This window comes from Humulus lupulus, chromosome 2 (assembly GCF_963169125.1).
Source record: "Humulus lupulus chromosome 2, drHumLupu1.1, whole genome shotgun sequence".
NCBI lineage: Eukaryota > Viridiplantae > Streptophyta > Magnoliopsida > Rosales > Cannabaceae > Humulus > Humulus lupulus.
In genome coordinates, this window is record NC_084794.1 from 201795873 (window position 1) to 201806481 (window position 10609).

The window sequence follows — 10609 nt, forward strand, 5'->3', positions numbered from 1 at the left end:
TTACGAGTGATTCGAAATAGAATCTTACATATACGAGCAATTAGCCATACATCGTGGCTAACCCTCTTTACAAAACTTGTAAAAATTAAAAAGAGAAATTTAAACAAGCCAGTCCTTTAAGAAGGGCTGTTCATTGATAATACTTGCGCAGGTGTTCTCCATTCCAATAGCGCGAAACGAGATCTCCGTTTAAGCGTGCAAGTTTGTAGGTGCCTGGGTGAAGGACTTCTTCAATCTGGTAAGGCCCTTCCCAGTTAGGTCCGAGCACTCCAGCAGTGGGATCGCTGGTATTTAAGAAAACTCGTCGTAGCACCAAATCTCCGACGTTGAATTTTCTTTCTTTAACTTTGGAGTTAAAGTACCGGGCGACTTTTTGCTGGTAAGCGGCAACCCGGAGTTGAGATTTTTCTCTTACCTCATCGATCGAGTCTAGGGACTCCATCATCAACTGGCTGTTCACGTCCTGGTTGTAAGTCAAACGCCGATGTGAGGGGGGATCTAACTCGACAGGTAACATTGCCTCATATTCGTAGGCTAGAGAAAATGGGGTATGCCCTGTTGCTGTTCGATGAGATGTTCTATACGACCAGAGGACTTCAGGTAGCTGTTCTGGCCACGCTCCTTTAGCTTCTTCAAGTCTTTTCTTCAGGGTGTCCTTGAGAGTTTTGTTTACAGCTTCGACTTGCCCATTCGCTTGGGGGTGTGCGACTGAAGAAAAGCTCTTAATAACCCCGTGCCTCTCGCAGAAATCGGTGAACAGGTCGCTGTCAAATTGGGTCCCGTTGTCTGAAACTATCTTTCTGGGCAAACCATACCGGCATACAATGTTATTGATAACAAAGTCAAGAACTTTCTTGGTCGTGATGGTTGCAAGTGGTTCCGCTTCGGCCCATTTTGTGAAATAATCGACTGCCACAACTGCGTGCTTTACTCCTCCTTTTCCTGTTGGCAGTGATCCAATCAAGTCTATTCCCCATATTGCAAAAGGCCACGGGCTCTGCATATGCTTTAGCTCGTTTGGAGCTGCTCGTGGGATCTTGGAGAACCTTTGACATTTATCGCATCTTCGTACGTACTCCATTGAATCCTCGTTCATTGTTGGCCAGAAGTAGCCTTGTCTTAGAACTTTTTTCGCCAAACTCTGCCCCCCAACGTGATCTCCGCAGAAGCCTTCATGCACCTCTTTCATGAGTTCCTTAGCTTTTTCTGATGTAATGCACCTGAGTAGTGGCATTGAATATCCTCTTCGGTACATAACCCCGTCGAGCAGTATGTACTTAGCAGCCCGCCTTTGCAGAGTTCTGGCCTTGTTTCTATCTGCTGGCAATGTTCCATTTGTCAGATACTCCAGGTAAGGCGTCATCCATGTATCTTCTGCACGAATCTCCATGTTGGCTTCGGCCACTTCAATGCTTGGCTTACTCAATCTTTCTACCGGGACTATGTTCAAGGTGTCAGCATCCTTTGCACTTGCGAGTTTAGCTAAGGCGTCTGCATTCGAATTTTGGTCTCGCGGAATTTACTGGAGGGTGTACTTTGTAAACTGGGCTAGCAAATCTTTCGTTTTATTAAGGTAGGCCATCATCTTTAATCCTCGCGCTTGATATTCTCCCAGGACTTGATTCACGACCAGCTGAGAGTCGTTGTAAATATCGAGCACTTTTATACTCATATCCTTGGCCATTCTCAGTCCAGCGAGGAGCGCTTCGTATTATGCTTCATTGTTTGATGCTGCGAAGTCAAACCTGATTGCGCAGTGAAATCGATGCCCTTCGGGCGTTATCAATATCACTCCCACTCCAGCGTGGGATTCATTGGATGAACCATCCGTGAATAGTTTCCACGAAGGAGTCTCGTCTTGAGGCATGGGCGCTTCAGGCTGTTTGCACAGCTCACTGTTGGGGAGTTCGGTGAACTCCGCAATAAAATCGGCCAAGACTTGCCCTTTTATTGCTGCTCGCGGTAAATAAGTTACATCGAACTGTCCTGATTCGACCGCCCATTTTAACAGTCGTCTAGCCGCCTCAGGTTTCTGGAGGACTTGCCGAAGGGGTTGGTCGATCAGAACTGTGATAGGATGGGCTTGGAAGTACGGACGCAACTTTCTGGAGGCTAGAATTAAGCAATATGCTAACCTCTCGATTGGTGGATATTTCAATTCTGCACCGATAAGCCTTTTGCTGACATAGTAAACAACTTTCTGTATGCCTTCTTCCTCCCGTATTAGTACCGCACTAGCAGCAACTTCGGTAATCGCCAGATAAATATACAAAGTCTCTCCTTCGATTGGTTTTGATAGGATGGGAGGTTGCGACATATGAGCTTTTAAGGCCTGGAATGCTCGCTCGCAGTCCTCCATCCATTCAAACTTCTTATTCCCCCTGAGTAGATTGAAGAATGGGACGCACTTGTGAGTTGATTTTGAGATGAATCTACTTAGGGCAGCGATCCTTCCGGTCAGGCTTTGTACATCCTTGATTCTCTCCGGCGACTTCATGTCGATCAGGGCTTTTATCTTGTCAGGGTTGGCCTCGATTCCTCTTGAATTTACTATAAACCCCAAAAACTTCCCTGATCCGACTCCAAAGGAACATTTGAGGGGATTCAACTTCATCTGATACTTATTCAACACATCAAAGAATTCTTGCAAATTCCTCACATGTCCTTCTGCCTTCTTGGACTTTACCAACATGTCATCCACATATACCTCCATGCTTACCCCGATCAGTTCCTTGAACATGTGGTTGACCAGTCGTTGGTAAGTTGCGCCTGCGTTTTTCAGCCCGAAGGGCATTACTTTGTAACAATATAAGCCCGTATCGGTCTAAAAGCTGGTATGATCCTCGTCAGGGGGATGCATGCTGATCTGGTTGTAACCTGAATACGCGTCCATGAACGAGAGGATCTCATGTCCTGCAGTAGCATCGACCAACTAGTCGATCCTTGGGAGTGGGAAACAGTCTTTTGGGCAGGCTTTATTGAGATTTGTAAAATCCATGCAGGTCTGCCATTTTCCGTTAGGCTTGGGGACCAGCACCGGATTGGAGACCCACGATGGATAAAATGCCACCCTGATGAACCCATTCTCTTTAAGTCTTTCGACTTCTTCTTTCAAGGCTTTTGATCTGTCTTTATCGAGCAGCCTTCTTTTTTGTTGCACAGGTGGAAAGGCTTTGTTTATGTTCAGGACATGGTGATCACTGCTGGATCTATCCCAACCATGTCTTTATGCGACCAGGCGAAAACTTCCTGGTTCTCTTGCAAGAATTTCACCAGTGCCTGCTTTGCGGTAGGCTCTAAATTCTTCCCAACCCTCACGACTCTGGTCGGGTCTTTTTCATCGAGTTGGACCTCCTCCAGGTCCTCGACGGGTCCAACATTTTCTTCAAAATCCCCAAAGCGAGGATCCAAATCTATATCCTCACTTTGGGCAACACCCTATTTGGTGACGTTACCACCTGATTGGGCTTGTCTGTCTTCTGTCATCTGCAATCGGTCTGGGGTAGCGCTCTTCGATGCTCCACTTTTTGCCTTTGTGATCGAGGCGTTATAGCACTCCCTGGCTTCCCTTTGGTTTCCTAAGACGCATCCTACCCCTGCATCCGTTGGGAACTTCATGGCTAGATGCCACATGGAGATGATGGCCCTTAGATCAACCAGTATGGGCCTTCCAATATTGGCGTTATATGCTGAAGGACAATCGACCACTACAAAAGTGGTGAGTAATGTCCTTCAGGCAGGCGCTGTACCCGTTGTTACTGGGAGTTTGATCATTCCGGCTGGGGCGAGTCCTTCTCCAGAGAAGCCGTATATGGTTTGATTGCAGGGCTCCAGGTCTTTTACGGACAACTTCATGCGTTCCAGTGTTGACTTATACAGGATGTTCACTGAACTTCCTGTATCGACCAGTACTCTTTTTACCATCATATTGGTCATCTGGATGTCCACGACCAGTGGATCGGAATGTGGGAACCGGACGTGTTGGGCATCGCCATCAGAGAAGGTTATCCCATATTCCTCTGAGCGAGCCTTTTTAGGCGCACGGTCCTCCACAGTCATCATCTCGATGTCCTGGTCGTGACGTAGAGTCCGAGCATATCGTTCTCTAGCCTTTTCGCTATTTCCCGCGAGGTGCGGGCCTCCACAGATGGTTAAGAGTGTTCCGGCTACGGGGGCAGGCTGTAATGGTGGCAAGCGTTGGCGTGTGGACGTCTGCTCGTTGCCACCTGGAGCTTCTCGTTGGGAAGTTCCCGAGGCCCGTACGTACCTTCTCAAGTGTCCTTGTCTAATAAGGAACTCGATTTCGTCTTTTAACTGGTTGCATTCATTAGTGTCGTGTCCGTAGTCGTTATGGTAACGACAGAACTTGGTAGTGTCTCTTTTCGAAATGTCTTTTCGAATGGGCCCAGGTTTCTTGTAAGGTACACTAGAGCTTGTGGCCTGGTAAACCTCTCCCCGAGACTCGATGAGGGCAGTGTAGTTAGTGAACCTAGGTTCATAACGATTACCCTTGGCTCGTTTATTATCGGAGGTTGAAGGCTCATTGTGCGGCCGTTTCCCACCATTCTTGCCATTACCGTTGCTGTGCTCGTTGCCTTTGTCGTTGCCATCAGGTTTGGAACCATTGGCGGCTTTGGCGGGTTCGGCGGCCTTCTTACCCTTGTTCGAGGGTTTTCCATCATCAGCAATGGCCTCTTCGAGCTTGATATAACGATCAGCTCGGTCCAAGAACTCCTGGGTGGTTCTAACCCCGTCCTTACGAAGACTCTTCCATAGAGGCGAACGGCGTCTCACTCCTGCGGTTATAGCCATCATTTTTCCTTCGTCTCCGACTGTCTTTGCTCCAGCTGCTGCTCGCATAAAGCGCTGGATGTAATCCTTCAGTGATTCTCCATCCTGCTGGCGGATTTTGACCAGCTGGTTTGCTTCGGTTGGGTGCACACGACCCGCATAGAACTGTCCGTAGAACTCCCTTACGAACATTTCCCAGGAAACTATGCTTGCAGGTGGGAACTTAAAGAACCACTCCTGTGCTGCTTCAGAAAGTGTTGCAGGGAAGATCCTGCACCGAGCGTCTTCAGACACTTTCTGAATGTCCATCTGAATCTCAAATTTATTCACATGCGAGACTGGGTCCCCATATCCATCAAAGTTCGGGAGCGTAGGCATTTTGAACTTGCTGGGAGTTTCGGCGTTAGCTATCCTCTGGACGAAAGGGGTACCTTTCCTCTTGTCGTGGTCGATGTAAGAAGTCCTTCCTCCGACCAGCTGCTGCACAGCCTGATTGAGTGCGTCTATCTGGGCTTGTACTGCGGCAGGAATTGTGGTGGCCTCTGTGGCTGGGGGGATGTTCTCGCCGTGCCTTTCTCGACGATCGTTGAGTACATCTCTCAGGTCCTCTTCTCTTCTTCGTTGCTCGCTACCTCCGAGCCGGTTGAAGACATTATTTTGTCTGGGCTGCCCCCCAGCATCTTGTCTATTTGGCTGGTCACCTTGAGGTATTTGGCTCCTGCCTTTACCTCTTTCTCCATTCCTCCCACCAGCATTCCCCTTGCCTGAGTCGGCCTCATTGTACCCATGACCATCTCTGAACCTTGACTGGCTGTGGTGAGACTGACTGTTCCCTCTGTTACTGTCTCTGGCAGAAACGCCCCGAGCGTTAGAGGGTGGCCTGCGCTGGTCGCGGTGTCCCCGTGCATCGTTATGCCGTGGGGGTCCACGGACCGCAGAGCCTAGTTCCGAGTCTCTTCTGTTACCAGGAGGGTAGCGACCTCTGTTCGCTTGGTTTGGCCTGTCATTCTCATGGCGCCTAGGACTACGAGGCTGACGCTCGGTCCTATTCTGCCTTTGCTGCGGGGGATTACCCCGAGCAGCTTGGGATGGCGTATTTGCCTCGGGGTCCAACGGGACATCGTCATGGGGCGTCTGAGGCTGCTCAGGCCTTTGCGGACTTGAAGGCTGAACTGGTGGGCTAGGATTGGGACCCTTCTGAGGTGGCCCATTTTCAGGTTGGTTAGGCTGCGAGGCAGGTGCGGCCTGATTTCTAGCCAACAACAAGGCTGCTTCAAGGGCTGCCATGGCCTCGGTCTGGCGGCGATCCACCTCTGCTTGTCTCTCGCTCAACTCCGCCCGCTGACGATCAAGCTCCTGCTGCTGTCGCGCCATAACTTCTGTGGCAGTCTCTTGATTGGCCCTCAGACTAGCCAATTCTTCTTGCAACGCGCCCAGGGTGCTCTTCAGCGTCGCATCGTCCATTTCCTCCTCTTCAAAATCTAGTTGCGGCTCATCTTCCGCCATGCTTGTAGGGGGAGGAGGAGGTGGTGGGTTCGACGGTGCAGCGGCAGTTGCCTGCCCAGTTTTCCTTCCTGCTTTCACCATTGGTTTTCTTAACAATAATGAATCATCCTCTCAATGAAAGCACCAGAATGTTGACCCACGATTTAGCCAACTGACACGGAGTCAAAATATGAATGATATAGACGAATGTATAGAGAATAACGTAATGACAAAAGTAAAGAAAACACAGTAATTTATAGTGGTTCGGCCCCAGGATCTGGTAATGACTTACGTCCACTTAGAATGATATTGATATGGAATCAAAAGTGTGATAAGAGAACTTGGGTTCAATGAGTTTCAACACTTCTGACAAACAATACAAGTTTACTAGGAGAAATTCTATAATCTCTATGATTCAGAAGCTTAACAAATCCCCAAAGTCCCTTCCCTTGAGCTATCTCTTGCTATTTATAGGCTCATGGAGGGTTACAAAATATTGTTACAGATATTATCCCCTGAATAATGGGATATCCAGAAGATTGCATGAGATAAATTCGGGATTTACAAAGATCTTCCCATAAATGTTGCCTTGTCCGCGGAACTACCGACTAGACTGGTCGTGGGTAAGATAGGATTGTCTTGCTTCTGCTGTGCATCCTGGTCGATACTCTAGCAGACGCCTTCCAGGTATCAGCCACGTGTCAAGAGATTATCTGCCACGTCACAAATGCTAATTTATTGGATAACAGGTTCTATTTTAACCATTTTACAAAACATAGGGTCCAAAAAGTAATTTGTTAAAACACAAGGTCCAAACAAGTAATGAGACAAAACACAAAGTCCAAAAATGTATAAACCCATATAAGTATTCAATATCTATTCTTGTATTAAACATTATTATAATAATAATATTTTATAATATTTGAAGTCATATTAATATATAATTAATAAAAAATTATGATTATATATTATTATCTTAATAATATTTAAAATTATATTAATATATTTATTAAATATCTAATTTTGTATCATATATTATTATAATAATAATATTTTATAACATTTGAATTTAAATTTATATTAATATAATTATTATATATATAGCATTATATTAAATATTATTATAATAATAGTATTTTATAATATTTAATTTTATATTAATAAATTTAATAAATATATATTTTTAATTAGTTTTAAAAGTATATCCCGTTAAATATTTAGAATATTTCGTTAAAGTTAGTGAAACAAACGGTTAAAGTTAGTGATAACATAGCTTATCAAAATGAATTGTGGATTATTTTTTCAGAGATTAAAATTTTATTGTCTACTTTTCCGGGGACATTTCTGTCACATGTTGGCCGTAAGTTTAATAATCTGGCCCATGGATAGGCGAAGCATGCCCTTAGGCTAGACAATGAGTTTTGCTGGTTGGAGGAAATCCCCCCACTAATTTATATTATTTTCCGTTACATTATAAATAATAATAAACTCTATTCCCGACAAAAAAAAAACTAAAAGATTTCTTTATCTAGACACTTTTTATATATAAGAGATATATGAGTAAATATATATGGGCAAGTACTCAAGGATTACATCTAAAATATACTCATTAGTGGTTACATTAATTATGATTTTTGGATTGATATTTAATGGTTGTGATAATTAACTAAAAATATTTAATCGGTAATTTGTAACCTAATACTATATATTACTAGTATAAATTTTTTTGTTTCCTTATAAAACACTAATTAATATTTATTTTATTTTAAAAATAATTTTAATTATAATTAGTAATTAGTAAAAAATATATATTAAAATTTGTAAGTTTTTTTATATAAGAGAGGGATTACATTCTGTACAAGAATTAATATTTTTCTGGGCACATTTCAGTTACTGCGTCGCTAAAAAAATTGTTTACATAGACGTGTATTTTAAACAAAAAATTGCGCCAGGAGTGGAGAGAAAATTTTGTAGTAAGTGACAATACTATTCCAGGTGCTCTAGAAGCGCTTGTAAAAGTCAAAATACTTTTCCAAACGCTTACATAGCATACACGTAGCATGTTTATACTACACAGGCGCTTGGAAAAACTTGTTTTCAAGGTCATTTTTTTGAACTTTTATCACATATATAACCTAACATGTACACAGTCTCATACCAGTACCCTAATCTATCTCTAATTTCTCCATAGCTTCGCCATCGCCGACACTATTTTCGTCGCCGCAGTCCATCGCCGCTGCTTCTTGGCTTCGGCATCGTCGCTGCTTGCACCTCTTCAGCACCGTCGCTGCCTCATCGTGAAGGGTTCATGAGATCTTTGTTTTTTTTCTTTTGTGATTTTTTTTGGTACAAATGTTGAAAGTTTGGAACTCGCAATCTACCACGTTCATCTGCTCCACTGCCACTGTTGACCCCAATGTAATTGGCACGATACTTACGCACACTACTTTGCAAGTTTAGTCTGAGCTTTTCTAAGTCTATTTAGTTATTATCTATCTGGTTGGTTTTAGTTTCAATTGTTGTAGATGTTGATTAAATCGTCTATATGATTCAAGGTGTTTCCATCTGTCCTTTTTCTATTTGGGAATGGTTGTAAATTGCAAATGGTTCAAAAGTTGAAGAATGGTTCAGAAAGAAGAATTAAAGGAGGAGGGAAGAAAGATATAATATTTTTTTTAATTAAAATGATTTCTTTTTAGTTTTTTATTAAATAAAAGTATACTTTTAATTAATTATTTTATTTTATTATATTTTAATTACAATATAAATTGTTATTTGACATTTATGTTAAAAACTAAACGGGGATTTCTTAATTGTCAATAAACTTAAGGATGTTATTGCATAAAATAAAAACTTGGGGGACTAAAGTGATAATTTGTGTATAACTCAAGGGGCAATAGTGTTAAAAACCCAAAAATTAATAAAATAAATTAATTAATTTTTAATTACATAATTATTATATTGATAAATAAATTATTTATTTATTAAAAAATAATAATAAAATTAATTATTAAAATAGAAACTTTATAGATAATAACAGCTCACTAAAAATGTAATCACTATAGTTACATAACCATTAAAAATATGTATTTAATGATTTTTCTTAATTTTAATGATTTTTTTTTGTTAACTTTAACAGAATATTACAAATATTTAACGAAATATACCTTTAAAACCAATTAAAAAATACGGTATAATAAATAATTAGTAATTATATTAATATAAATTCAAATATTATAAAATATCGTTATTATAATAATATTTACATTTTAATAAATATATTAATATAAATTCAAATGTTATAAAATATTATTATTATAAACATGTATAACACAAAACTAAATATTTAATAATTATATTAACATAAATTCATATTTTATAAAATGTTGTAGTTATAATAATATATAATAATTAGTCCTAATATTTATAAAATTTAGGTACAATAAATATTATAAAATATCATTATTATAATAATATTTAATACAAGACTGGATATTTAATTATTATATTAATATAAATTCAAATGTGTTGACTACATTTCGTTAACTAAAATTAAATAATAGTGATTAAGCACTTATCAACAATAAAGAAAGAAAAGAATAGATTTTTATATAGTTCAGTAATTAAATCTACCTACGTCCACGAGTCATTTTTATTCAATAAGTAATATGCGTTTAAAGCTTTGGAAGCAATTTTACAGAGCTTTTAGTACAAATTAGTGTCTAGGAAATAAATGACTAAATCCAGGCTATTTATAGACCCGGTTTACAAAAAATATTATTCTCTTAATTTTAGAGAAGTTACAAGATATCTTATTTGAATTTGAAATGCAAATGAATATATTAAAATACAATCAAATGTATTAATTAAATGAAAATCCCTTAAAAATAGGGTTGTTTATACATGGTTTCAACTAAGCCCACAATAATAGGGATTTATAACCGTGAAAACATTGTTGCCTCTACGTCTTTTCGAGCCTGCAGGATGTTTCGAGCTCAACATAACAATAACGCTGCCTCCTCATCTATCAGACTTTCGAGGTTGTTCTTCGAAGGGACCCTTTGCCTTCGAGCTCACATCCTCCACAGTATGCTTAGGTGCCAATGACGTGACAGTTAGGCGTGATTAACTATTTTCATAAGTAATCATATTGTTTGCTCTTTACATATTTGGTCTCCACACTTGCGAGCCTACATTTGAAGCTGCTATTTAATTCTTGAAATTTGAGGTGTAACATTTTGCCCCCTCAAAAGTATCTTTTCAAGCCCCGTGAGAAGGAAATGCGTCCACCTGCTACACTCAAGTATGGACACGCGTCAGTGTGGAAATGGAT